This window comes from Cuculus canorus, chromosome 1 (assembly GCF_017976375.1).
Source record: "Cuculus canorus isolate bCucCan1 chromosome 1, bCucCan1.pri, whole genome shotgun sequence".
Taxonomy (NCBI): Eukaryota; Metazoa; Chordata; class Aves; order Cuculiformes; family Cuculidae; genus Cuculus; species Cuculus canorus.
Window position 1 is genome coordinate 82,652,293 of NC_071401.1, and position 27,141 is coordinate 82,679,433.

Here is a 27,141-nt window from a genome sequence, read left to right on the forward strand (position 1 = left end):
TTTAACTAAAATGAATGTATTTCTGTTATTGTAGTGCTAGAATGCCTAGAACTGCATCTGCCTATAATAGTTATCTGTGGCAGAAGGATTATTCACCTTTAATGCAGAACTCAGCCATGAGAATGTGGATGTCTGTTAACCAAGCCGATATCAATGTAAATCTTCTTCTAAAATAAAGCATTTACTTCAGTGAAGAGAGATGGCGGTGTAGTGAAAACATATTGTCTGGGACAACCAGACCCTATTAGGTCTGGTTAGGCTTAACTATAGCCTTCTTACAGTATTATGAGCAAGACAACTAATCACTCAGTGCTTGTGACCCTTAGTTATATGATAAAGCTGATGATTCTTTGCCTATTTATTCCTTTTTTCTTGTCTCTTCAAAGCGTAGTCTGCATAGTGTAGGACCACCTTACAGCGTATATGTATGTGCTTTTTATAACATTAGTTCTTTCAATCTCCTAATGTAAGCTAAAGCTTCTGGTTTTGTTGTCATTACAATAAAATAAACTCTACTTTGGGTTTAGCAGGGACTTCAACATACAATATAGTTGCTAAGTGAGCCATCAATTTAGAGACACTTTTGGATTAATATACAGGTTTTAAAAAGTTCCAACATTCAAACGAACTGTGATGGTATTTTGCTCACAAAGGGTAAAATCTTCAAGTTCTGGCTTTCTAAGATTGTTTGCTTGGTTAGACTTTTAGTACACGGTCTCTGCTTCATTAATTTTGGCTATGAAAAGCTTGGAGGGGTTTGGCTTTCCTTTGCAAAAAAACCCAGAAATTCCATTTTTAAACACAGAAAGAAAATGCAATGTTCAAAGCTATTTCTTTGAGTTGAATTTCATCACTTAGTCTCACTCATGTTTAACGCTATTTGCCACTTCATTGGAACTGGGATTTTGATGGGGATTTTCTCCACTATCAGGCTGCAGGGGGACATGCTGGGTGAAGGGTAATGGTTTTGCAGTGTTAAAACAGCCAGAGAAGTAAGGACGAAAGTGGAAATGCATAAAAGTGTAAACTGAGGGGAATTAAGAGTGAGCAGCAGTGCAGCCCATCCCACTGCAGGGACATGGCAGACACAGGTGGTAAGTGGCATCAGCAGTGAGGTGCAGGAAGGTGCAATAGCCTCAGGCAGGACACTGCCATCATGGCAGCGTGAGGGACTGTGCAGAACACATAACCTATTAAAACGCTTTGACCTGCTTATATTACACAGGTAACCTGTTTTGGAAGCGTCACATTGCCTGCAATCTTCCAGAGCCCTTCAGACATCTTCACAACCAGCTTTGCTATTTGTTTCCCCTGACTGCTTTCCTTTCACACTTTCCTACTCCATTGCTCAATCAGATACTCTGTCAGGGATTTGTGCCACAGGAAATGGTAGCCTGATTGTGTTGTCTGTCAGCTTATTGTATTAAGCCCCCCCATGCCCTGGGCTTCTCTAGGTCAGGCAATCTCATGGTGCATCGTGCCGAAAGCAGAGGAGGAGGCTTTCACATTTGGAGGTGTTCTGAAGACATATGTGGACACAGACAGAACCTCTGTGGTTCTTTCAGCAGGATGGAGGGGTGGTCAGGATGAATATTCTGTTCTTAGCTTTAGTAAATCAGCTTTTATTAAGGCAGAAATGTGTTTTAGCTTTGTAGATCTTTTGGCCTGGCTCTTTGTGTCTTAACTTGGAAGATTCAACAAATTCCAAACCACGCTTGTAAGGTTTGAATCACCATGTACCTCAACCTTTTTCCTCAGAGCTAATAAAGGAAGACCTTTCTACTCTCCACAGGAGCATGAGCATATTATTTTTAGGCAGCATGTTACTTCTTTCCTTTCCTCCTGTTTTTTAAAAGACAAGATGCCTTTGCAGCATGCCACGGTGAGGCATATTTTCTTCCTAAATGCAGCTTTAACCTACATGATCCAAGGAACAAACACCATGTTTTGTATAGTCATGGCAAAGTGGTTGTAACAAATGATCGATTCCAAGAATAAAACCATTGATTCCATTTGCAAATAGTCAATAAAAGGCCTGGGGTTTAATGATCTGTTACTCATTCAAAAATATTTAATCAAGGACGAGACTGTAAATTAGTCACAGTCGCTTTGCCTAGAAGGTATAGATGCAGGTGGCTGTGAGTTTTACAGAGGGGAGTCTGAGCACCTTGAGGAGGACCAAGTGAACAGCCTTGGCAGGGTGCTGTCTGCATCTGCAGCAGGCTCAGTGCCCCGCCGCTGGAGCTAGCCACTGGCGATATGCTAGAGATGATCAAGTTTTGAGTCCTGCCTGAGAGGTGGTCTGCACAGGGCAGTGGGGTGGCCTTGTCAGTGACAAGGAACCTGAAAGCCTTTTCCCAAAGACAGAAGAGCAGAGAATAATATATCTGCACTCCTGGTCCTTGCATGGTGACTTGATTGCCACGTTGCAATCACACAACCTTTTGCATGTGCCTTCAGACAAAATTACTCTGAATTTCCTTATTGTGTGGGGTTTGATGTGTCTGGTGAATCAAGCAACTTCCAGAGCCTTCCCACAGGATCTGCACTCTTCTGAAGAAGCAGCCTGGCTTTCCCTGGAAAGTTCATGATCCAACAGGATATCTAAAATGTGCTCCTCGAACTTTTACTTTAAATGCAAGCAACAGTGTGCCACCATACTTTACCATAAACCCCAAAGTATCAATGTGTTTTATACTTGCTCTAAAAATGCCTTGCAGATCAATACTTACAGCGGGATTTGGTGGGAAACCATCTTCTGAGTGGACATCCATCAGTGTCAGCATCTCTTCAGACTCATTCAAGCCTGACAAAAACAACTAGGAACACTGCAAGTCCTTATGTACATGGCTTTTCATCAGAGTGCTAGCTTTCCTCTTTGGGTTTGGCTCTTATTCAATATGCAGCAGCTTCTGGGGTTGTGATAGTCCTTGGACTTGGAAGCCCACAAGATTTGTATTCTGGTGATTTGAGCCATTCCACAAGACATGGAGCAGCTTTGGGCTGGCTGCATGTACCATGTTGCACAGCCTCAGCTAAGTGCTTGGCAATGCCGGCGAGCGCAAGGGCTGTGTAGCAGAGGTGAGGCTTTTGGTGCAGAAACCTTCCTGATGGATAAGGTTTGTCATTTCTGTGCAAGTTCCCTTTGAGCATCTCTTAAGCATTTTGCTGGGTTTAAAAGGTTGTAAGGTTATTCACATGACCGAGATCAAGCTGCTAGTACCATGTCTTCGCTGAATATTGCTGTGCACTCCTGCAGATAAATACCTGACTCCTCTGGCCGAGTAGGTTATCCCTCCATGTCTAATCTGTCACAAAAGATTTGTGTTTGAAAACAAGAGTAAGGGGGGGTGTGTTATTTTATTTTTTTATTTTATTGCCATAAATATGTCAAAGGAAAGCAGCTGGTGCAGGGCTCTACATCCTGGGGAAAAAGAAGAAAAATATTATTTTGGCAGGAAACTCAGCTAAATGAATTAAATTAGGAATTACTGACATTGTGGCTGCTGGAGGTACAAAATGAACACCTAACTGCTTGCAACAAGAGACTGGGAAAGAGTCAGAGAAGTTACACAAAAAAGATCATAATGCTACTTTTTCTCTGGTGCTTTCTAACCTAATAAGTTTTCCGTCATCAAAATACCATGCAGCATTGTGAGGAAATGATCAGTTCACTGTTGAACCATAGGGCTGCAGTCTGAAGTAGCAGTGGACTAAACAGAGAAGGAAGTAGAGACTCAAGTTTCAGATCACATTGTTCAGTGCTGTGGGCTCACAGGTAAGAAGTCTCAGTCTCACACAACAGTAACTTCTGTTTCAGCAATGAACAGGCACTACCTCACTTGCCCAAAGACACTGACAAGGACTGTGGGCTGGACTACCATGATGTCAGGGTGCAGAGGTATCCTGAGCGGCTGCATTAGCCAGACCTGTCTTTCCTGATATCCGGTACCAAGCGTTCTTCCTACCCACCTCTTAACTCACAAGATTAAATCAAAAGATGATGATAGGTACCAGAGAGATTAATTCAGAGGAGATGAGCATGAAAGCATTGAGTATCTCAGAGCAATGTTTACACTAGGGGCTGAGCAAAGACAGGACCACTGTGTTTTCCCAGCTGGTGTGTGGGGAAAGGCCAGGTTCTGTGGCCACTCGCTGGACAGAGAGGTGGGAAAAGCCAGGGGAGATAATGATAAGGGAGTTCTCGGATGACTGAGATGCTGAGAGGAGTATCCTTATTTCATGCCGAGACCTTTGCCAGCTACATTCAGTTATGTGGTGGGATTAGCCGTATGACTGGAATGTGGCTATCGGTTGCCACAGGCTCTTCGGAAGGGATAGACTAAGAAGCAGAGGTGGAGGCGTTACCCTCTATATCAGGAAATGGATAGAGTGTGAAGAGCTGTCTTTGCAGAGTAGCCATGAACAGGTTGAAAGCTTATGGCTGAGAATAAAAGACTGGGGTAACAAAAGGAACCTTGGTGGTTGTGTATACTCCTGCCCGCCCTATCAAGGAGAGCCAACTGATGAAGCCTTCTTTCTCCACCTACAGGAGGCTTCACTTTTCATAGAATCACAGAATCACCAGGTTGGAAAGGACCCACTGGATCATTGAGTCCAACCATTCCTAACACTCCCTTAAACCATGTCCCTAAGCACTTCATCAACCTGTTCCTTAAACATCTCCAGGGAAGGTGACTCAACCACCTCCCTGGGCAGCCTCTGCCAGTGCCCAATGACTCTTTCTGTGAAGAATTTTTTCTGATGTCCAGCCTGAACCTCCCCTGGTGAAGCTTCAGGCCATTCCCCTTTGTCCTGTCCTCAGTCACTTGGGAGAAGAGGCCAGCTCCCTTCTCTCCACAACCTCCTTTCAGGTAGTTGTAGAGACTAATAAGGTCTCCCCTCAGCCTTCTCTTCTCCAGGCTAAACAAGCCCAGTTCCCTCAGCCGCTTCTCGTAAGACTTGTTCTCCAGCCCCCTCACCAGCTTTGTTGCTCTTCTCTGGACACACTCCAGAGCCTCACCATCCTTCTCATGGTGAGTGGCCCAGAACTGAACACAGTACTCAAGGTGTGGTCTCACCAGTGCCAAATACAGAGGGAGAAAAACCTCCCTGGACCTGCTGGTCACACCATTTCTGATACAAGCCAAGATGCCATTGGCCTTCTTGGCCACCTGGGCACACTGCTGGCTCATGTTCAGTTGGCTGTCAACCATTACTCCCAGGTCCTTCTCCTCTGTACAGCTCTCCAGCCACTCTTCCCCCAGTCTGTAGCACTGCATACGGTTGTTATGCCCCAAGTGCAGGACCCGGCATTTGGCCTTGTTGAACCTCATGCCATTGGTCTCAGCCCAGTGGTCCAGCCTGTTCAGATCCCTTTGCAGAGCCTCCCTACCCTCCAGCAGATCCACACTTCCTCCCAGCTTAGTATCATCTGCAAACTTGCTAAGGGTGCACTCAATGCCTTCATCCAGGTCATTGATAAAGACATTGAACCAGTCTGGACCCAGTACTGAGCCCTGGGGAACCCCACTTGTAACTGGCCTCCAGCTGGAGTTAACTCCATTGACCACCACTCTCTGGGCCCGGCCATACAATCAGTTTTCAACCCAGGAGAGTGTGCGCCTGTCCAGGCCAGAGGCAGACAGTTTCTGCAGCAGAATGCTGTGAGAAACTGTGTCAAAGGCTTTACCGAAGTCCAAGAAGACTACATCCACAGCCTTTCCCCCATCCAGTAGTCAAGTCATTTTGTCATAGAAGGTGATCAGGTTATTTTGGCTAGACCTGCCTTTCATGAACCCGTGTTGACTGGGCCTGATCACCCTTTTCTCTTGCATGTGCTTCATGATAGCACTCAAGATCACCTGTTCCATGACTTTTCCTGGCACTGAGGTCAGACTGACAGGCTTGTAGTTCCCTGGATCCTCCCTGCAACCCTTCTTGTAGATGGGCACAACATCAGCCAGCCTCCAGTCTAATGGAACTTGCCCAGTCAGCCAGGACCGCTGGAAGATGATGGAAAGGGGTTTGGAAAGGACATTCACCAGCTCCTTCAATACTCTTGGGTGGATCCCATACGGCCCCATAGACTTGTGGGTGTCTAGCTGGGCAAGCAAGTCTCTAACCTCCTCCTCTTGGATCATGGGAGCCTCATTCTGCTCCTCTAACTCCTGGGTTTGTACAGAGAGGGAACAACTTTCCTTGCTCTTAAAGACTCAGGCAAAGAAGGCATTAAGTACCTCAGCCTTGTTCTTATCCCCTGTCACTGTTATTCCTTCTGCATCCAATAGGGACTGAATATTCTCCCTAGTCCTCCCTTTCTTGTTAATGTATTTGTAGAAAGATTTTTCATTATCTTTCACAGACTTAGCCAATTTGATTTCTAGTTGGGCCTTAGCCCTCCTGATTTTTTCCCTGTGCGATCTCACTTCCTCCCTGTAGTCCACCCAAGATGCCTGCCCTTTCCTCCAAAGCTCATAGACCTTCTTCTTCTTTTTGATGTATCCCAAAATCTCCCTGCTCAACCAAGCTGGCTTTTTCCCCCGACGGCTCCTTTTCTGGAACATGGGGATGGTTTGCTCCTGAGCTGCTAGGATTTCATTTCTTAAGAGCACCCAGCCCTCGTGGGCTCCCTTGCCCTGAAGGACTGTCTCCCATGGGACTTTGCCAACCAACCTTCTGAACAGTCCAAAGTCTGCCCTCTGGAAGTTTTGCAAACTTTCATCCTGCTGGGGTACTTCAACCACTCTGACATATGCTGGAAAAACAGCACAGCAAGTTGTAGGCAATCCAGGAGACTCCTAGAGTGCATAAAATATGATTTCTTAACCCAGCTAATAGACAGCCCTACCCAAGTGGATGCAATACTGGATGTGACAATCGCTGATATAAGTTACGTCAAGATCAGAGGCAGCCTGGGTTTCAGTGATCACACATTGGTGGAGTTCAAGGTCCTGAGGCATATAGGACAGGTGAGGAGTATAGTCAGGACCCTACATTTCAGGAAAGCAGACCTCTACCTCTTCACGGATTTAGTCAGTAGGACCCCCAGGATACAGTCCTCAGGTACAAGGGAGCAGAACAGAGCTGGCAAGAATTAAAGGATGCTTTCCATTGAGGGCAGAAGTGCTCAGTCTCTTGATGTAGGAATCAGGCAGGGAAGGGAAGAGACCAGTGTGGCTGAGTTGAGACCTGCTGGTCAAACTAAAGACCATAGGCAGTACAAGCAGGGACAGGTAACCTGGGAAGAATATAGGGATGCTGCCTGGTTGTGTAGGGATGGGGTCAGAAAGGCGAAGGCACAGCTGGAGATGAACTTGGCAAGGGTGGCAAGGAAAGCAAGGACTGACAAGAAGGGCTTCTACTAGTATGTCAACCAGAAAGGGAAAGTTAAAAAAGAGTTCCCCAACTCATGAACTGAAGTGGTGATCTTGTATCAACAGATAAGGAGGAGAGGGCTGAGGTACTCAGCTGTGGGATCCCTATGTGAGAAGAATTGTAGCCAGCTGAGTTAGGCCTTATTGCTGCAGCTGTGAGGTCCTTAGAAGTGGGAAATAACCGGGGTAACTGCTAATGAGATGATAAGGGTGTATAAAGACTTCTTGGGGGTAATAAGGGGATTTCTTTAGAGCATCCAAAGGGGGTCCAGGCCTTTAATCACTACACTCAACAACATTTTTGCTTCCATCTTCACCGACAACTCCTCTCCTCACCCTTCCTGGATCAATGGACAGCAAGATAGGGACCAGTTGATTGAGACCTGCCCTGCGGAGAAGGACTTGGGGGTGCTCGTTGATGAGAGGCTCGACACGAGTCACAGTGTGTGCTTGCAGCCCAGAAGGCCAACTGTATCCTGGGCTGCATCAAAAGAAGCGTGGCCAGCAGGACAAGGGAGGTGATTCTGCCCCTCTATTCCTCTCTTGTGAGACCTCATCTGGAATACTGTGTCCAGTTCTGGAATCCTCAACATAAAAAGGATGTGAAGTTGATCAGAGGGCTGGAGAACCTCTGCTATGAGGAAAGGCTGAGACAGCTGGGGTTGTTCAGCCTGGAGAATAGAAGGCTCCGAGGAGGCCACATAGCAGCCTTCCAGTACCTGAAAGGGGGGGGGTACAAGAAAGCTGGAGTGGGACTTTTTACAAGGGCATGTAGTGATGGGGGAAGGGGGAATGGCTTTAAATTGGAAGGGGGGAGATTTAGATTAGACATTAGGAAGAAATTCTTCATGATGAGGGTGGTGAGGCACTGGCACAAGTTGCCCAGGGAAGTTGTGGATGCCCCCTTCCTGGAAGTGTTCAAGGCCAGGTTTGATGGGGCCTTGGGCAGCCTGGTCCAGTGGGAAGTTTCCTGGCCCATGGCAGGGGGTTGGAATTAGATGGTCTTTAATGTCTCTTCCAACCCATACCTCTCTGTGAGTCTATGATTTTATGATTCTATGATATGGGGATCACTCATCTCCTAGCTACTCCAAAAGACATTTCCTGTGGGAACCATGCAGCGTTCTTGGGGCTGCTTCATGCAGCAGCAAAAGCACTTGGGTAGCTGTTGTGTCAGGGGTTGGTACAGTTTTGCTTCTTGGTTATACCAGCTAGAAAAAAGTAAGACAGTGATCCTGGTAAGTAACGTTGGCCAGATATTTTCAGAAATTATTCTCCAGCCCCAGGTACTGCCAAAGGGGTTGGGCAAAGGGGCAACCTCAAGTCACATCTGTACTGTGCAGGAGGACAGGGTAGCTTTGGGGCACTGCTTCTGCCTGCAGGCAGTGGGGCATGCACCTGCAGTCACTGTTTCTGCGGCTGTCAGGAGCAGCAGCTGCCACAAGGGAAGCATGAGAGCCCCTGCTGCAGAAACAGGAGCTGGCCCACAGAATGGGAGACCTGTGCTCAGCTCCTCTCACTGCGTGCCTAGCTAAAGCAAAGGGTGGAGGAAGTTATTTCAGTTTCCTAAGCAATTTCTTTCTAGTACTGTTCCTCCTGTTGAGAGCTGCTTTACTGCACAAGGAGACAACCGAACTGTTTCCAAAGAAAGACAGTGTGGACAATTGGTAGAGATGGTAGTACAAAAGAATGCTGCCCTTCTCTGCAGTAGGCTGCTTTTCACTTCTAAGCAAAGGTCAACGTCCTGCACAAAGACAACATCCTGAGCTACAAGTGAACTTCACTGCAGCACTTTCCATCAAAGTTAAATTCACAGCTTATAGGTAAACGTTTCACCTTCCCTAAGTAATGAACTACATATATCAGTAAGGGCTTCACCAGAGACAGTACCCTAACTGGAAATACAAAAAGGTGGATGTAAAGTCTTTGTGTGTGAAATGGCAATATTGATTATACAGACTAGATGTGAGGGAGCACACAGGCATTGTGACTGAACAAGTATATGTATGGCTTGCTGTTTATGATAAATAAAGCCTGAAGGGCAAATTCTGTGTTAGATGCAATTTGCTGCATTGATCCCAAAGCTCTTTACACAGAGTCTTTATACATTACAGAAAACTGTCCCTTATTTCTGCATGTGTAGCCCTGGTTGGTAGTGAGAGCTCTGCATGTGTATCCTGAGTGAACGTGACCCACCTTTGAACTCTAATCCCATGCATGCCAGCCAGGTTAACCCAGGAAATGTGAGATTATTATAACTCCCAAATGAGTTTGCTGTAATTGCTCAAAGGCAATAAACAAATTTTTATGAACAGAATACAAAACATTAAACATTTCATTAATGACAGCTTCACATTTCTTTGAAGTCATTATGACTAAAGAAACAGAAATGTAATATTGCCCTCATTATGAAATCACTTAGATTTCAGTTTCTTCTCCACTGGTTACGAAACCAAATCTAATATGTTTTTTTTTCTTCTCCTATAAATATACCCTATCTGGCAGCCATACCTCCAAGGCACACATTTCATTTTTATTAGCTAGATGGTGTGAATCATGCTATTAATCGGTATCAGTAGCAACACATCATCAGACTGTCCTTTGCTGCACAGCCTATATTTAGAAAGGGAATGAGACTGCCGCCGGGTTATATAATGATGCAGCTATTTATAGATCTCCATTACACCTAGAGAGCACCATTCTGCCATCTGAGCTGTGAGCAGCCAGGCTGACAGAGGTGTGATAAACAAATTCTGCAACCTCCTTACCTTTCCTCTAGGCACATTTGCAATTTTGTTTACCTGCCATTATTTCCGTTCGTTCTGCAGGCAGTAAAACTACATTTGAAATTGAATGTGTTCAGGTAAAAAAAAAAAAAAAACATTTTAAAATCCATTATTGCTTGTGAAAATGTGAAACAGACAGTCACAATGCCAACAAAATCATCAGAAAATGATACAAATGATTGTATCTTCATTTTCCTTCCCTTTTGGTTGCATGAACCTAGTTGAATGTAGTTGCCTTACAAATGCACTCATACTTCCAGTTGCACTGCCCTAAAATTCTCACATTCTGAGTTTTTTCCACTCTTTTTCTTTTTTTCATACTGATTTTTGGTGGCTACCAAAGCAAGGTAAGACAGATGACTTATTGTTGGGCCTGAGCAAGGATGGAAGGGGCAAGCATTTATACTGGAAGTGGAAATGTGGTTTCTCTTGTATCTAGCGTGTGTCTTAAGAAAAGACTGATTAGGTCCCGCACAGCATTTAGTTCAGCTGAAATACGGTTTTAGATAAATAGTTGCAAAGCAGATACTAACAGTTTAAGGCAAGCTGCATAAAACAGGTTCAGGGCACAGTCTCCATGCTTGCACACCTGAGGCATTTCAGAATTTGGGTGTTCATTTGTAAATTGTCTAGAACTGCAAATTTAACTTTAGAGTAGTAAATAGACTAGATTCCTGCCCTGGCCTCTCGCTGCCCACACCAGTGCAAACAGCAGGCTCAGCCTTGGCTGGAACTGCTGAAGCAATGCAGTTAGCTCACACTGAAGCGCACTGTCTTCCCACAGTAGTGTGTTGGCCATGGGAGAGCTTAAGACTTTGCAGTTAGTACAAAACTGGGAGGAATGGCTGATTTGTCAAAGGGATCTCCACAGGCTGGAGAAATGGGCTGACAGGAACCTCATGAAGTTCAACCAAGGGAAGTCCTGCACATGGAGAGGAATAACACTACGCACCTGTACATGACAGGGGACACCTGGCTCAGAAGCAGCTTTGTAGAGAAAGTTGAAGGGGTCGTAGTGGACACCAGGTTAGACATGAGCCAGAAATGTGCCTCAGCCATAAAGAAGGCCAACAGTACCCTGGGTTGCATTAGACAGAGCAACACCACCAAGCCAAGGATGGTGACTCAGCCCTGGTGAGACACATCTGGAGCACTGGGTGTTGAACTTGACCATCTCCAGAAATGCCTTCCCACTTCAGCCTGCCTGCTGACCTGGGAAGCCCGTTCTTCAGCCGCAAGGTCATTACTTCACAAACAGGACTGGTTTTGCATGGGGCAGTGAGTTCCAGGCCCTGCTTGCCGAAGGAAGCCATGTCATTCAAGGATAGTGCCTGGGTCCTTAGGGCAGTGCACAGGAGGGGTAAGGTATGACAGAAAGTATCCATAGGGTCTAAAAGGCCAACAGCAGAGCTACCAAAGGTAGTCTTTACAGACCATGGGTGACTGTAGATATTAAAACTTGACCCTTTGTGGCTTTTGGTTGTAGTTAAATGTCTGTCTCCAAGGGGGACACAAAACATACTTGAGTTTTGCTGCTTTTTCTTCAGAAATGTGGGCAGGTGCTTGTCTTGCTGTGCAACAACCAAACAGTTAAAACTTTCCACCAGCCTGGGGGAGATTTGGATGTGACCCTTCCTCTGCTCCAAGGGATTTATAGCCTTAAGGTGGAGTGAGGGCTCCTCAGAGACCTGTTGGTTGCAGCCCAAATGCACTCAAATACTCAGGAGAGATCAGTGTCAAACAATTGTAGTGGCTAAAAGTAACTTGGGGAAGTTGGATGCATTTTCTTCCTCCTCCCTGATTTTCCATGGATTTGTTTCTCCCCCAGCCCATGGAGGCCTGTGCACCAGCATGGGGCACAGGGAACCCCCAGGCAGTAAGTCCAGGTATGTTTATTCTGCTGAGTATAACTGTGTTTGGAAGGATTTAAAGTCCAGCTGCTGCTTTTTAGCTGTTATGTGCAGGCTGGGTTACGTGGTGCCAGGTGTCAGGGCAAGGTAAGTGGAGAATACGCCAGGGTCTATGTCTAGCAGCAGGTGTGCTGATGTCTAGTAAGACAAGAATTTTTCTCTTTCTTCTTCTCCCTTTTTGGTTTTGCCTTCATTTAATCTCACCCTCTTCCCTCATCAGGCTATCAAATAAGTTTCTCTTAACTCTACTCAAATACGCCATGTTCACAGAGCTGGCAAGAGCAGGATTCCCTTGAAAGCTGCATCAAAGCTGGCTGAAATTGGCTGCTGACTCAACAGATTTTAGACAAATACAGACACAGTGACGCTCAGTGCAACCACATAAACCTCAAGTAACCAGGATTAAAAATGTTTCCTTGTAGTATCGAAACGGTTTGTCTTGTAGTACCTACATTTGTTTTTTGGGTTATTTTTTCCTCAATTTACAACACCCCACATCATCACATTTTGTCAGGCCGTTATTCAGAGCAAGTACAATCATTCCAGCTTATATCATCATGTGCTGTTTAAAGTGAAGTGCTTAAAATATTAACCATCATACATCAGTCTCTTCATGACAATTATAAGCGGCTTGTTTATGCAAATTGACATAGGTAATGATACAAAAATTAATGAAATGGTCCACATTTCATTTCTGCAATTTCCCTCAGGCCCTGGGATTTATTAAATTCCTTCCTGCCTTTTTGTTTGTACATGCAATGCATCCATATATATTGCAAGACAATTACGATATGAAGAGGGGCATCATCAGTCTGATGGCCATTAAAATATGGTCACTAACCAAATCCCTTAATATACTGAGTTACTGCAGTTGGATTTAGAATACACTTTGGAGAGGATTAACTGCAAAGCATGTTAAACCGAGGGCGTATCTCTCATTCTCAGCTGCTGCAAATGGGATGTAAGTTTTGCATATAGGAGGAAGAAGAAGGTTTTTGACAGCTGGAGATGCTTATCTTTCCTTACCACAGGGAAGGCTGGACAAGATGCTGCCTGCCACATTTCCAGGCTGACATTATCTACACATCAGCGAAGCTGCTGAATGTCAGTCTGTGATAACCGGGAAGCACTTGCTTCCATATGCAGAGGAGCTCGCCAGCACACAACAGCAGCAGATAATGCTTTTTGAAGCAGGGCAGGGGGGGGAAGGCAGAAAGCATGCATTCAGAATGCACACCATCCTCTCTAATAAAGTTGGGGACTGTTTATTAAAATATGCAATAAAATTACAAATGGCTATGTTATCTAGAAGTCATTATCCATCATATTTTATTAATTAATAGATATTTAACTTAGTCTGAGCCTCTTATTAATATAGGGAGCTTGATTCATTGTGGCATCTATTGAACAGTAACAAAACACCTTTTCTCCCACAATGAGGACAGGTCAAAGTGCTGTGGAAGAGAGGAGCTTCTTGCTGAAATTTATCAGGTTTTAAATAGCCTGGAAGCAATTCAGGTGGACCTGTCCTGGCTGGAGGTGGCACAAGCCAAGCCCTAGCTGGAAAGCCACTGTGGAGGGAGTGGGTGCCATTAGAGAAGTTCTCAGAATGTAATTATTAAATATTTTAATACCTCTGCAGAGTATGATTTTGGTATAATATTACTCTGTGGGCTCTGTTTGCATGTTGTGCTGTATTTATAACAGTAAGTATTGTGTCCTATGCACTAGGGCACTGCTCATGCTTCTTGGTTGGGGAATGCCTTCTCCAGCAAATATGTGCGCTCTCTATCCTGGTGGTTTATTCAAATGGGAATGCTTATGCAGCAAAGAACTCTCTCTGTTTTTCCTCCTCATTGTGTAACTGTGAATGTGAAAATCATGAGACCAGGTTACAGTGAGGCCAGGAAAGGAGTAGCCTCCAAAACTTCTTTTTCTGCTGCAGCATAATGAAGCTAGGGATATTAATGACATGGAGTAAAAGCAGGCAAGTGGGAAATGAGCTCTCTAGCCCTGTGATTTACTTGATCAGTCACTTGGGGAGAAAAAGAGTCAGACATTGCTTGCAGTTACAGGGACCAATGATGCATTTTTTCAATCCACAAGTAAATGCCCCCATCCTCTGCAAAACAAACAAACAAAAAACCCAACAAACTAAAAAAAAAACCCAAACCAACCCAAATCTAAGTCCCACAATCCAGGATCAGGAATCAGATCCATTTTTCAATGGGAGTGTTCACTACATTCATCTACTGTAAGGATGTTTCTATTCCATGACCTTTCCATGCTAGGCTATGCATGGCAACCACTTTGGAGAGGAAGAGCACTTTTACCAGCCTCACCAACTGTTTAAGGAGACTGGAACTCATTTAGCTGTGTAGCTACCTTCTGCAGAGGATATTAGCTCTGTTCCCATGTGGGTAGGGGAATGTGCACTCCAGAGGTGAGTAGGAATTTGAATGTGTTGCTATGTTTAGAATGAGATTCAGCTCCATTTTAACACATCAAAATGTAGCTGTCTACATAAGAACCTGGCAGCCATGCTGCTATTATGGTCAGTGGACCATACTGTCAACATAGCTAATAGAGCCAGGAGAACTATCAACCAGGCAAAATGATGGTATCTGTTTAGGTGAACATCCGTGTCCCTGCTGACTGGACTGAGTAGGGCCACGATTCAGCTGATTAAAACCAGCTTTATCCTGGTGTTATGGCCTGCCTCCCTACAGGAGGCTGAGGTCTTCCCTAAGCTCTACATCACACCAGCCAGCTTGTATGCGTGTCTTGGCTGCCCTTTGGTGTCTGAAATGGCACCAGGAGGTGATGCCGAGGAGCAGAACTGAAACCTGAATCCCCACTGCTTACAGTCAGGGTCTGGGCATGTTGTTCACAACTTTACACTTTGCATACCACACTTAGCTTTAGGTATCACACCTGCTCAGCATGATCTCACCGCTAGCATTCCCCACTAGCAAAATCTTGGCAACTTCCACTTCAGGCAGCACATTTTTGCCTCCTGGTATCCTCAGCTGGCTGGACATGCCACCTAAAGCCCAGATGTCTCCATACTCCAGGTTTTGGCTTTAGCTCCCGGAGTTATGGCAGCAAGGGAAAAAAAAAAAAGCTACAGCTCTTCCTAAGAGCAGAGCTTGAAGTGCAGGGCAGGCAGGGATGAATGGGGCAAGTGCGCTAGGTGTGGCAGAAGAGTTGTTACTGCTTTATTAATTCGCCCTCTTGACAGATCTGTTTTTCTTTAGTCACTGTCAAATATGTTCATGGTGAAATGTCTAAAAATAGTCTTTTAAATGTATAAACAATTGTTTGTGTTTAATAGAAACACAGCTTGTAAAATAGTGATTCCTTATTCTTGCTTAAGTGCTACCAGGAGCTTGAATACTCGGGAATAGCTGCTATAAAATGTTTGAGGTCAAGATCCTCCAAGATTTTAAAATACATCACCAAGTTTTTAACTAGTTTTAGTATGCTGTCTCTCTACCTGCCCCTAATTGGTGGGCTTTGTATTTCAGGATCCTGCTGTGTATAAAAGATGTGCATTATCTAAAGGAACATAAGACTGCCCTTTAGAGGATATATTGCTTTTCAAAGCAAATTGGTTTCACTATATTTGGAAGCCCATATGTGCTGAAAAAAAAATCCTGTGACTGAGAAGACTTACCCAAAGCCTGTAAAATATACACACAATAAATGTTCATGAGCTCAAAACAGGGAGTTTCTTCGTTGAACTGCATGAGACATAACACAACTGTAGAACATTGTTTTCTCCTTTCCTTCACATTTTGATCATTGCTATGCAAAACCAGTGCTATCTAATGGTAGAAACAACTAGCTATGTCTTTTCTGAGGTATTTGCAAAACTGATATAATGAAAATTAAGTAAATTCTGAGGCTTTCTTTTAGCTTTTCAGTTAAATTGTTTTAAAGACACTTATTATACTGCAGAGCTGATTCAGAAGTATCTTGTCTTTGTCAGGCACTCGGTTTGGGGCACTCCTTGGGTACATACCTATGCCTCACATTTTGCTAGAAGCTTAGAAGACCAATTTGAATCCAAGGACAGCCTGGCTTACTGAGCTCCCGATAACTACCAGAGCACTGCACCCTAGTATCATTGATGAATGCACCATAGTGAAAGAATTTCCTAGAACTGCAGCAGTGTGGGTATCTGTGCTTTACCTCCCAGGGATTAGGAGATAGATAAGCAAGGACTGAGTTACCCTGGGAGTAGGAAGACTACCCAAGAGCTTTGCCTGAATTGTCATGCACTGCCCATCACAGCTTGGGGAGAAGCTCCTGTTGTTCTCTTGGATACAAAAGGATGTGGAGAGCCTTGCATTTGGGAGACAGAGAAGTGAGGGGGGAACACGTGACTTCTCAAGGGAGATTTCTTAAAGATAAAGTCTTTACAAAGCAGATCAGAACTGCTTCTTTGCAGAGCTAGCTTGTGAGCAACATAACAATGAGGCAGCATCCCATCTTCTGCCCATGTTTTCTTCTGCTTCCAGAAGAGTTCCAGTTCTTCTGTACACTGCTCCTTTACTGACTAAGAGAGGCAAAACACCTTAACATCTTCCTCCCCAGCTTCTATTATAATCTATTGCTGATACCACTCTGGGAAGGTTTCCCAAGGAGACCTGTGTCCTGGCCTTGCTTGTCCCTGTTCTTCTGAATTATTGCTTGAGATGGTGAGACACGCTCTCCTCCGTTGCAATCCAAACAGGGCTTTCTTAGCAGCAGGCTACAGCTGAAGCTGTTCTCTTTTTGTTTCCTGTTTCATCTAGAGCTGGTTAGGGACAAATATGGGTAAGCTGACAGTTCCAAGTAGCTCCTGGGAGGAAGAAAGCTGAAAAAGCTGCAGGGAATGGTAGTATTATGTCTTTGCAGGACTGCAGTAGGTAGTGTAACTATGAATACTACCCTAGAGGGGTAAGTTAAACCTGGGATAGCTGAGGAGGTTTAGCTATCATGACCATCTGCCTTGTCTCTTTCCTGGAAGCTGCCTCCCCAGCTGAATGATTCATGAACCACCTCAGTTTACAGCTTGGCATAGTCACAGGAATTAAAATTAATGTCTGCTGGCTTTGATACATTAAGCTGTAAGTACAGCATTGCATGGACAGATACATGTCCCAGTCAGGGTGTGCCTGATATAAGCAGGGATGCCAGCCTCTATAAAAAGTGTAAGATGGGTCCTGAAGAGAAGAAACCCCCCAGCTTTTCTAGTGCCACCAATACCAAATATGTGCCAAAAACTTTACCACCTCAAGCTACTTTTCTTGTGCCAAAGTGTGAGAGAAACAGTTCTGTGACCAGTTCTCAAGACAGTGGCTGTAATCTGTTTAAAAAGCTGCATTCAGGGGATTTTTCTCTAAAATTGAGTATATCCATACTAAACCCCTGCATTTGAACTCAAAGCAGAAAAAGAATAAAACTATGCATCTGCATCCATTTACTGCCTTTGCTTACTTTTTAAGAATGTTCTTCTACTTCTCCAAGTATTTTTTCTCAAAAAAAGGATTTGTGGGAAACCTCTTTAGATTATTTTCTTCCAAACTTGTTCCCTCAGCAAGACATTTTCTGTTTCTTAAGAACCTGAGGTGCAAATGTATCTAAGTATAACACCTCTAACCAGACTTTCACTCAGCCTGCTTTGTATCTCTCTGGTTTCATGAAAGCTGCATGTCATGTATTATAATCATGCTTACTGAGAGGCATGAACAATTATCCCAGATGTAGTGATCTTGGGTTAAATTTTAGGCTTCTGCTAGCCTAAAAATCTGTACTGCAGAACCAGAGGCATGAGCTGAAGTAGGTGTATCTCTTCAAAGTCTACCCTAGTTTTGATCTGCTAGGTGTGCCTTGGGTGGTCATTGCTAAATGAATCTGATTTGTTCCTTTCCAGTGTACCCAACAAGTGACCTCAAAACTTTAAAAGGCATTGGGAGGGCAGCCAGCGGGATTTCCTAGGGCTAGGAGATAAATTAGGAAGTTTCAAAATACACGGAGCCAAACAGAAAGGGCAAAAGACGACTTAAGAACTCCATAAAACTTAAAAGCAATAAAAGCTCCAATCTTTCTTTGACAAGTTATAAAGATAGAACAAACAAACAAAGAAAACCCCCAAAACGAAGCCTCTTCAGTGATTCTCACTTAGATCAAGACACTGTTGTAAATGATTCAAGGACAGATTGATGTCCCAATGCACTGTTTTTCTTCCTCTCCCTTCCCCTGTTCCCTCCTCTCCCCAGACATAGACACTGTGCCCTCTGCAAGCCAAGCATGAAATAACCGCCTTCATTCATGTGTGACCTGCATCAGCCCTCTGAGAGTGCGGAGGGGAGGGAGTTTTTCCTCCTGATTGTTGAGTGCATAGGGTCATAGGCAAGACCCATGAAGTGTGTTAGACAACTATACCATCTCATATGCTGATGATACAAACCCTACAAGTTCTCGCACACAAGCATTCAGATTTACACCGTTAGTGCCTCTGTGCATGGAGTTGCTCTGCTCTAGAGCCAGTGTCATAATTGTCAGCGGTGGTAAATACCAGCCTCATTAATACCATGCTGCCAAGCTGCGGGAGCCAGAGTATAAACTACCTGGGGAACTTTGATAGCCAGCACCTTGCCCTCTGCACTTATGTTCTCCCATGGCTTGCTCAGGATAAAGTAGGAAAAAGGGAATCCCCACCTCCTCAGCATAAAATAACAGTTTAGTGTCACATCCATGTCTGAACCATCTAAAACACCCCACCTATTTTATCCTTTTGTATGCTTCTGCTGTTCATTTGCTGTGATTGTGAGGACTGGGTTGTTTCTTTCTTAGGAGTGATCTAATAGCTCTCCTATTGCTACCTATTGCTGCTTCCTCCAACATGAGCTTTGCCAGTATAAGCCAGATCTTGCAGTGTCAGGGAGACCAACATCCCATGTATGAAAGTGAAAAATAAATGGAAATTTCAGCTTTGCTTTTATCAGCCTGCAGGCAGCTGGATCTTTTTTCTCTCAGTTAGCAGAGTAACCCCATCTCTCTTCTCCTGCAATAGATCTGAAGGCTAAGAATAGACACAGCAAGTTCCTCTGACAGGCTTTAGTGCTGTCTCTTGAGAAAAAGCAGGCAATCAACGGTCCATCAAGTTAAGAATCTGAGGAGCGAAAGACAGCCCACAAAGCATAGGACCGGTATATCGACTAACTGCCTTGTTCACCATTCGTTTAGGTGTCACCTGTTGCTGGAGACGTTTTGTTTTTCTCTCCTGTGCTTGATTACATCAGTGTGTGATTCCTTCCTTCACTACTTCTTTTCTTCCTCCTCTTCGAAAAAGAAAGCAAAAATTGAGTTTAAAGCCATGCTAATCAGAGAGGCAGGTTCAATTAGCTTACAAAAATATAAATTTCATGGTGCTGTGGAGACGGACACAGTGAAAAGGGGAGAACTTCCATAACAGTGCTTAGCATTTGTGCAGTGCTGCATGCATTCAAAGTGTGTTACTCTGACCTCAGCAATCAGCGTAAGTTTCCTGCAACAGGGCTTATGTCAGAGATAAGGGATTATTGTCACCTCCATCTAGGTCTGCTGATGTGGATTGTACAGCTAATTTAATTAAGAATACTAGTTATGGTTTATTCAGTTGTAGAACATCTAGGTGTAACAGTGGATGCTAATTTTCATAGGGATGACTATAAGCCTACAGAGTACTCTGCCAGCTGTTCTGTCTGAAAAACAGTGTGCAAAGACCAGCTTGTGGCTGCTTCTTAAATGCCAGTACTACTTTGTCCTTTTTTTTTTTTTTTCATTTGCAAAGTGGTCATTTAAAGACTATTAAATGAAATTATTGCTTAACTTCACAAGAGTAAGGTGGGAATGGTCAATAATCTACTTTTCCATATGAATGTTGCCTAGGAAACATCATCCTGTTGTAGCTGTAAGATTAGTACGGACATATTAACTTTGTCTCTGAGGAAACCTGGCAAGAAAATGCCTCTAAAAGGAACAGAATGAGGGGAGACAAATCCCCCACACTCCAGTCCATCCATGCTGTCCTGGCAGTTAAGGCATAGTACTTACTAACAGCTGGAGTTGCTAAAGAACCATGGGATGCTCCTGTACCCCACTACTATACTAATTGCTAGATCAAGGTTATCCAGATTTCTCTTTGTCTTTGGTCCAGCTCTAGAGGCACCTGACACTCGTGGAATAAGGCTGTGATGAACATTCCTGCCCCACAGTGGAGGCACAGACTGGGGATCTGAGGATGACACTGACCCTGCTCCAAAATGCCTGTGTAGATATAGCCCTAATCCTTGAAATACCTTTCTGAGTCAGAGAGATAGCATCATTAAAGAATAAGAGGTGACAGGATCAGACGGTAATAAAAATCCTGTCAATATCAAGATAGCAAGGGGAGAAGAGAATAAAAGCTTTAAGGGAAACAGGACAGTCCCTGTTAAGGAGGGGAGCAAAACCTACTCTTCCAAAGGAGCAAGAGCTGTAATTAAAAGTGTGCAGAAAACAAAGCACAGCAGTTTGAAAACATGTTGAAGTCAGGGTGATATTGTCAATAAGGAGGAGATAAGCCATCCTTTGTTCTTTCACAAAAGCTGCCAGAATGCTACCTGTGAATCAGCGAACAATTTTCATTATGAAAAAACTTAAAAAAAAAAAAAAAAGGAAAGACTTTGTACCAAAACCCAGGGAAAACTGGAAGCAGTGAATGAAGGGCTTCAATACAAACCGAAAATAACTAGATGTCAAAGCTATCTAAAAAGCTAGTGGCATGCACAATGCCACGTATGATATTGATTTCCTGGAAAGAGGATCAAGGACAGGTCACTCTCACAATTTCAAAATAAATGCCCTTTTCCACCCAACACTGCAATCACTGTTGCGTCTCTGCATTTCCTATGAGTGCAAACACAGCAATTGTATAAAAAACATTCGTCTATGCTGCTCAGAAGCACTTTTTTGTTTCTTTGGGTTTTTTTTTTTAAGTGTAATAATTCTACATACTTGTAATAGAAAATGAAAGACTGAGTTACTCTTTAGAAAAATTGAAGTTCAGAAGATAACGTTCTAAATCACAGGACCTGTTTTTTTGTTCATTCCTTGGCTCTAATTCCCGAAGTCTTGGCCATCTTTGCTGTCCTTTTCATCAAGAAACATTACCTTATGTCTATCCTAAATTTCCCTTGCTCCTGTTTAAGCTCAATGCCGCTCGTCTTAGACCTGTTAGGCATGGGAAAAGAATTCATTTTTGCTTTGATTTTGTGTTTTGATCATACAGCCAAGAATAGTTGTCAAATCTCTTTCTAATCTTCTCTTTCTTTCTGAATAAAATAAATCCAAACATCTCATGTACAGCATCCACATCCAGAGCTCAATAAATTTTCCCAGGAGAGCCCATAGATTTACTCATGTGTGCTGGGTATCAATCACACCAACTCCAGCCAAGAACTTCCTAGTGCTAAATAGAATAGGAAGATTACTTATCCGATGATGTGGTTTTATTTATCTATCATTTCCTGAGTCTGAATCTGTCTTTTTCTGCAGGAAGGCAAAGCTATGTGATTCCTATGGGTAATCACTGGAAGAGTTCAAGTCCAAGGCACACTGAGTTGGGGTTATGCTCCTTGGGATCTCTACACTGGTACCAGAGCCAAAATCCAGCAAGAGCTTTCTCTGACCTAGAACTAGAGTACTCTCCCAAGGCCAATGATAGCTCCTGTCAAACCATATTGCTCACTTTTACTACAAATGCAAGTGACAGTATGATGTCATGAACTTGCCCCAGAATTGTTCCTATTAGTCTAACAATTTTGACCTCCTGGACTTCAGAGGGATGCTTGGATTTTTTCCTTAACTGTTTTTCCTGTAATTGTAATTTTCCACTGTGGTCCTGAGTATGTAAGGCAGTAAAAGATGATCTTTGGGCCATGGACTATCTTAGCAATGCGTAACATAGGTGCTCTGAGGAGGTGAAGTCTCTCTCTAGAGGAGATTTCCCCAAGTGATTCTATGTTCCCACTTGACAACTCATATCTGAACCCACTGTTTGAAGCAAGAATTCACCAGTACCTATTAAAGCTAAATAATATTGATAAATATGGCCTCTTCCAGGGAAATCTCTTTCATCTACATACTCAGTCTTTGTAATACAGGCCTAGCTGAATGTGTACATTTCTGGGTCATCTGAGAGATCCTGAAACTGTCACAGGAACAAATAGACTCTCTAGGTATATGGGCAGTACATTTAGCTCTAAGTAATACAGGCATCAGTGGAAAGTTCTTTGTGCTCGTGAAGGTCGTTTAACTTTCAGCAGTTACTATCCAAATGCAGTAACAGTGAGAATCCACCTTCTAGGGAAAAACTTGCAAAAGGAGCTCTTGCAAAGCCCCACACAGAGGCTTTTCTGGTATAAGCTGGCACAGAGCCACTCTAGAAACTGCACTATTGAGAATGGAAAGGATGTTCCTCTTCTGTTTCTTTCTGTAGTTTACACACCAGGTGCCACAGCACAGCAGAACAGTATGGAAACTGTACTTGCAAGCAAAAGTATAAGCTTTTATCAGGTCATCTCCCTTTTCCTATTATATCTCTGGCAGGAAAAGGCTGTCTGTAGAGCTTTGCCATGCGCTCTGTGGGGTGATGTTTATTATCTGGTTCCCCAAATTCCAAAAGTTTCTCCTGTTACTCAATGTCTTGTCTTGCATGTAGTGATATTTCTCTTCTTACCGTTTTTGCCCAGAGTTACATATTACATGACAAACAGACATACATCTAGTAACACTTCTAAATCAGGGAATGAGGAACTGTTCCTGTGTTGCAGACCAAAGAGACCTTTTGTAGGCTACAGATTAACACATATCTCAGTGATGTGAGAATGAATTTGCTGCATAAGGCCAGAGGATCATTCGGTTCTTTCTGAACATGCCCAAGAGAATATTGAAAAAATGAGAAATAAACTGTGAGGATTCTATGTTATGTTTTTTTTCTCAGCTTGCAGCAACTCTTGGTTTAAGGAAAATGGTATTAAATATCAAATGTTCGGAACATGGTAATGAGGAGTGGGCCAGGGAGGGAAAGGGACAACAAAAATAACATAGTGCAGGTCATTTGTAATGAAGACAGGCTGCATCAAGTGATTGGGAAGATAGGTATTCGTACTTGTAATAGTAAAATCATATTTGAATAAAACAACTTAGCAGGAAAATGTCAAAGCTGAGGGATGAATCCCTTTGACTATTATTCTGTCCTCTCTCTGAGAGGACCTGACAGAGGGACAGGAGCTTTGGTCAAGCTTTGTCACATTTAGTACATAAAAACAGATGTGATGAGCAATGAATTTCAGTTATCCTGTGGATTTACATGTGAAGGAAAAGAGGAGAAAGAGAATTGCAGAAAACTGAGGTTAGCAGTTGGCATGAATTAGTATGACTCTACTGGCTTTGGCAGAGCTCTGGTAGAGCTCTACTGAGTTATCCTGCCTGTGTCACCCACGTATGTAAGATACAGGGTTAGTAACTAAGGCTGTATAAAGAGATAAAAAAACCTTTACATGGATAATTGTACAGGCTAATATTTATAATTTCTATTAGCTGACAAGGAAGGAGACCCATGGATCCATCAACTGGATCAACTTCATGGGAATATGTATTGAATTCACTTGAAGATTTTTTCTGCTTTTAATAGACAAAGCTGCCATTTATGGATTAGACAGGAGAGTATCACCATTACTCCTTGACATCCCTTAACTCCAGGACACTCAACCATTTCTGCATTAACAAGAATGTGTGGAAGAAATATTCCAAAACAAGACTCCTTGGATGATTTCCCAAAAGTTCCAAACACAATCATAATATTCTTCAAGTTACCATAAGCATTGATTTCACCTCAATTTTAAATTGGCTCACTATGACAGTAAAACATTTTAACATTTATGTTCAATAGCAATATTTCTATAGGAAACTGTTTAATTAGCTTGTGTGTTTTCCATTTTCTGCTTTAATGGTGATAAATGACATTTAATTCAGGCCAAAATTAACATCATCACAGAATTGTGTGAAGAAACCACTATTTTACCTTTGAGCTTAACTAATTTCTTCTCAATGAAGATAAAACACATTTCTGTCTAGATATATCCTCAAGTAAAGTCACATGCATTGACCTTAAGGGAGGAAAATACTAAGAGCTTTAATGTTCCCATAGTCAATTTGACAGGGGCAAATAACTCATTTTTTTTTTATAGGAAAAGGTTAGGTTTGAGGTAAATCTTTGTTTCTGAGTGATGATAAATGACAGGATGATGTGCTGATCATACTTGATAGCATTTGGGGAAAATGATGATGCATCTGTCTATTTGATGGATTCTCATTCTAGACATAGCAGGCTTTGTAGGATCCTGAGAATACTATTGCTTTTTTTTTTTTTTTCCAAAATCTTTCCCAGTAAACAGTCTTCATTGTGAGAATGATATATCAAAATTAATCTAGCATATGTGTGTTTATATGTGTGCATGAAAGAGCAATTTCTGACTGAAAAATAAAAGGTAAATTCCTAATAGACTATAAATCCTGTACTGGTTAAAATGAAATTCTAGGCCTTTTGCCTACAAGATGGCAAAAAGTATTGAAGAGACTGTTTGAAGCCAGTGTTTTCTGAGTCCTATGGTGAGGACGTTGTTCTGCTGTGCTCTGGTGTGGCAGACTGAAAAGCCAATGATTGTAGCAGTCATCACAGTCTCCCTAGGCTATTCATATTGATTTTGTGTTCAAAATATTTTAATCTGTACTTTAAGATTACACTAGACTGTGGGTTATGGAAGATGTGGGAACTAGAAGTTTTGGGAAACTGAAGGGTTTTTGGCAAAAATAAGGTGCGCAGAAGGATAAAACAGTTGGAGATTTTTAGGCAAGCAAATCACTGTATGTTTTGATGAAAACTGTTTGCAGTGAAATCGTTAACATTGGTAATTAAATTGTCACTTTCAGATGTCAGCATTAACAGTTGATGGAGATGAATGGGAAAAGTCACACCTCTCAGGTCCTTTACGATAGGCTTTTCAAGATTTCTTTCATAACCACAAAATTATAGCACTAACTACACTGAGCAGCATCAGTAATATGGCCTGGGTTCCTCAGCTTTGCATCTGCAGCTAAATGCTCTAATATTTAATAGGGTCTAAAAGCAGAGTGAGGCTCTGCATCTTTGGAGGCAATTGAAGCCCTCCAAATGTGCCTCTAGAGTGGCTCCTCTGCTGCTTGCGGGCAGTGATACTGCAGCCTTTTCATCCATGGGGTCCTTTTGAGTGCCGCTCTCTCTCTCTGAGCAAGCCATTGATTTTCAGGAAATTGGTAGAAACGTGTAATTTTTTATATGGTTGTCCTGGAAGCTGCTGGAAGCTTCCCTTATGTCTGATAGAACCAATGCCAACTGGCTTCAAAAAAGACCTACCACTGCCCAAGGCTGAGCCCATGAGTGGTGGTGGAGGCATTTCTGTGACAACATATTTAAGAAGGGGAAAAAGTGGCTATGTATCTTTTGGCAATTGCAGCTGGAGAGAGCAGTGGGAATATGTGAAAGAAACAACTCTGCTGACACCAAGGTCAGTGAAGAAGGAGGAGGAGGATGTTGTCCAGATGTTGGTGCTGAGATTCCCCTGCAGCCTGTGGTGAAGAGCATGGTGAGGCAGGCTGTACCCCTGCAGCCCATGGAGGTTAATGGTGGAGAAGATACCTACCTATAGCCTGTGGAGAATCCCACACTGGAGCAGGTGGATGCCCAAAGGAGTCTGTGACCCTATGGGAAGCCCACGCTGGAGCAGGTTTGCTGGCAGGACTTGTTCACTTGTAGGGTATCCATGTTGGAGCAGTCTTTTCCTGAAGTGCTGCAGCCCATGGGAAGGGCCCATGCTGGAACTGTTTGTAAAAAAATGACAACCTATGGGAAGGACTCACGTTGGAGAAGTTTGTAGAGAACTGTCTTCTACGGGAGGAACACCACACTGGAGCAGGGGAAGAGTGTGAGGAGTCCTCACTCTGAGGAATAAGAAGGGTGAGACAATATGTGATGAACTGACCAGAACCTCCATTCTACATCCTCCTGCAGAACTGGTGGGGAGGAGGTAAAGAAAATTAAGAGTAAAGGTAAGACCAGGAAGAAGGGAGGGATGGAAGGAAGGTGTTTTTAAGATTTAGTTATTATTTTCTCATTATCCTACTCTGATTTTGGTTGGTAACAAACTAAACTAATTTCCTCAAGTAGAGTCTGCTTTGCCCGTGACAGTAATAGGTGAGTAATCTCTCTGTCCTTATCACCACCTACAAGCCATTATATTTTCTCTCTTCTGTCCAGCTGAAGAAGGGGAGTGATGGAGCAGCTTTGATGGGCATCTGGTGTCCAGCCAGGGTCAAACCCACCACAGCATGCCAACTTTATAACCTTTGATAACACCTTTCTGAGTCAGGGGTACTTTTTGGAGTTTTTGTTTGGGATTCAGCGTTGAAAAAACTCTTCTACTCTGGTGCACCTGCTGCTTAGTGCCTGTGTCCTGTTATGTCAGTTTACTATTAATCTTCTGCTTCCCCCTTTTTTTAATAAAACTTATTGAACAAAACAGCTAATAGGGAAAGAACTGATTATTGTGCTGACTCATGCCCAACAATAGCTTTATTATCAAACTGGTGAATGGAGAACCAGTATTACTGCTGATGGTCCAGAAGGAATGAAACAGCTCTGCTTGATATTCAGATCCACAGCTAAACTAACAGAACTAACAGCGAGGACAGAACGAGATGCTTCAGTTTGCAGTTTGACTCTACAGATATAGAGTACTTATAAAGAAAGAATGCTGTTTTCAATCTACTTCTCTGACACTAGCAAAATTTAAGCAAAAGGTCTGCCTAAGTGATGCACAACTCGCTGCAAAATCCTTTCACAAGCTCAGAGGACATCATTGGGTCAGTGTAAAATCCATTACTTGAGCTTTCTCCACCTATTCACTGTGAAGGCGGTGCAAACGACCTGCATCTTGCCCTCTAGACTACAGAAGTAAA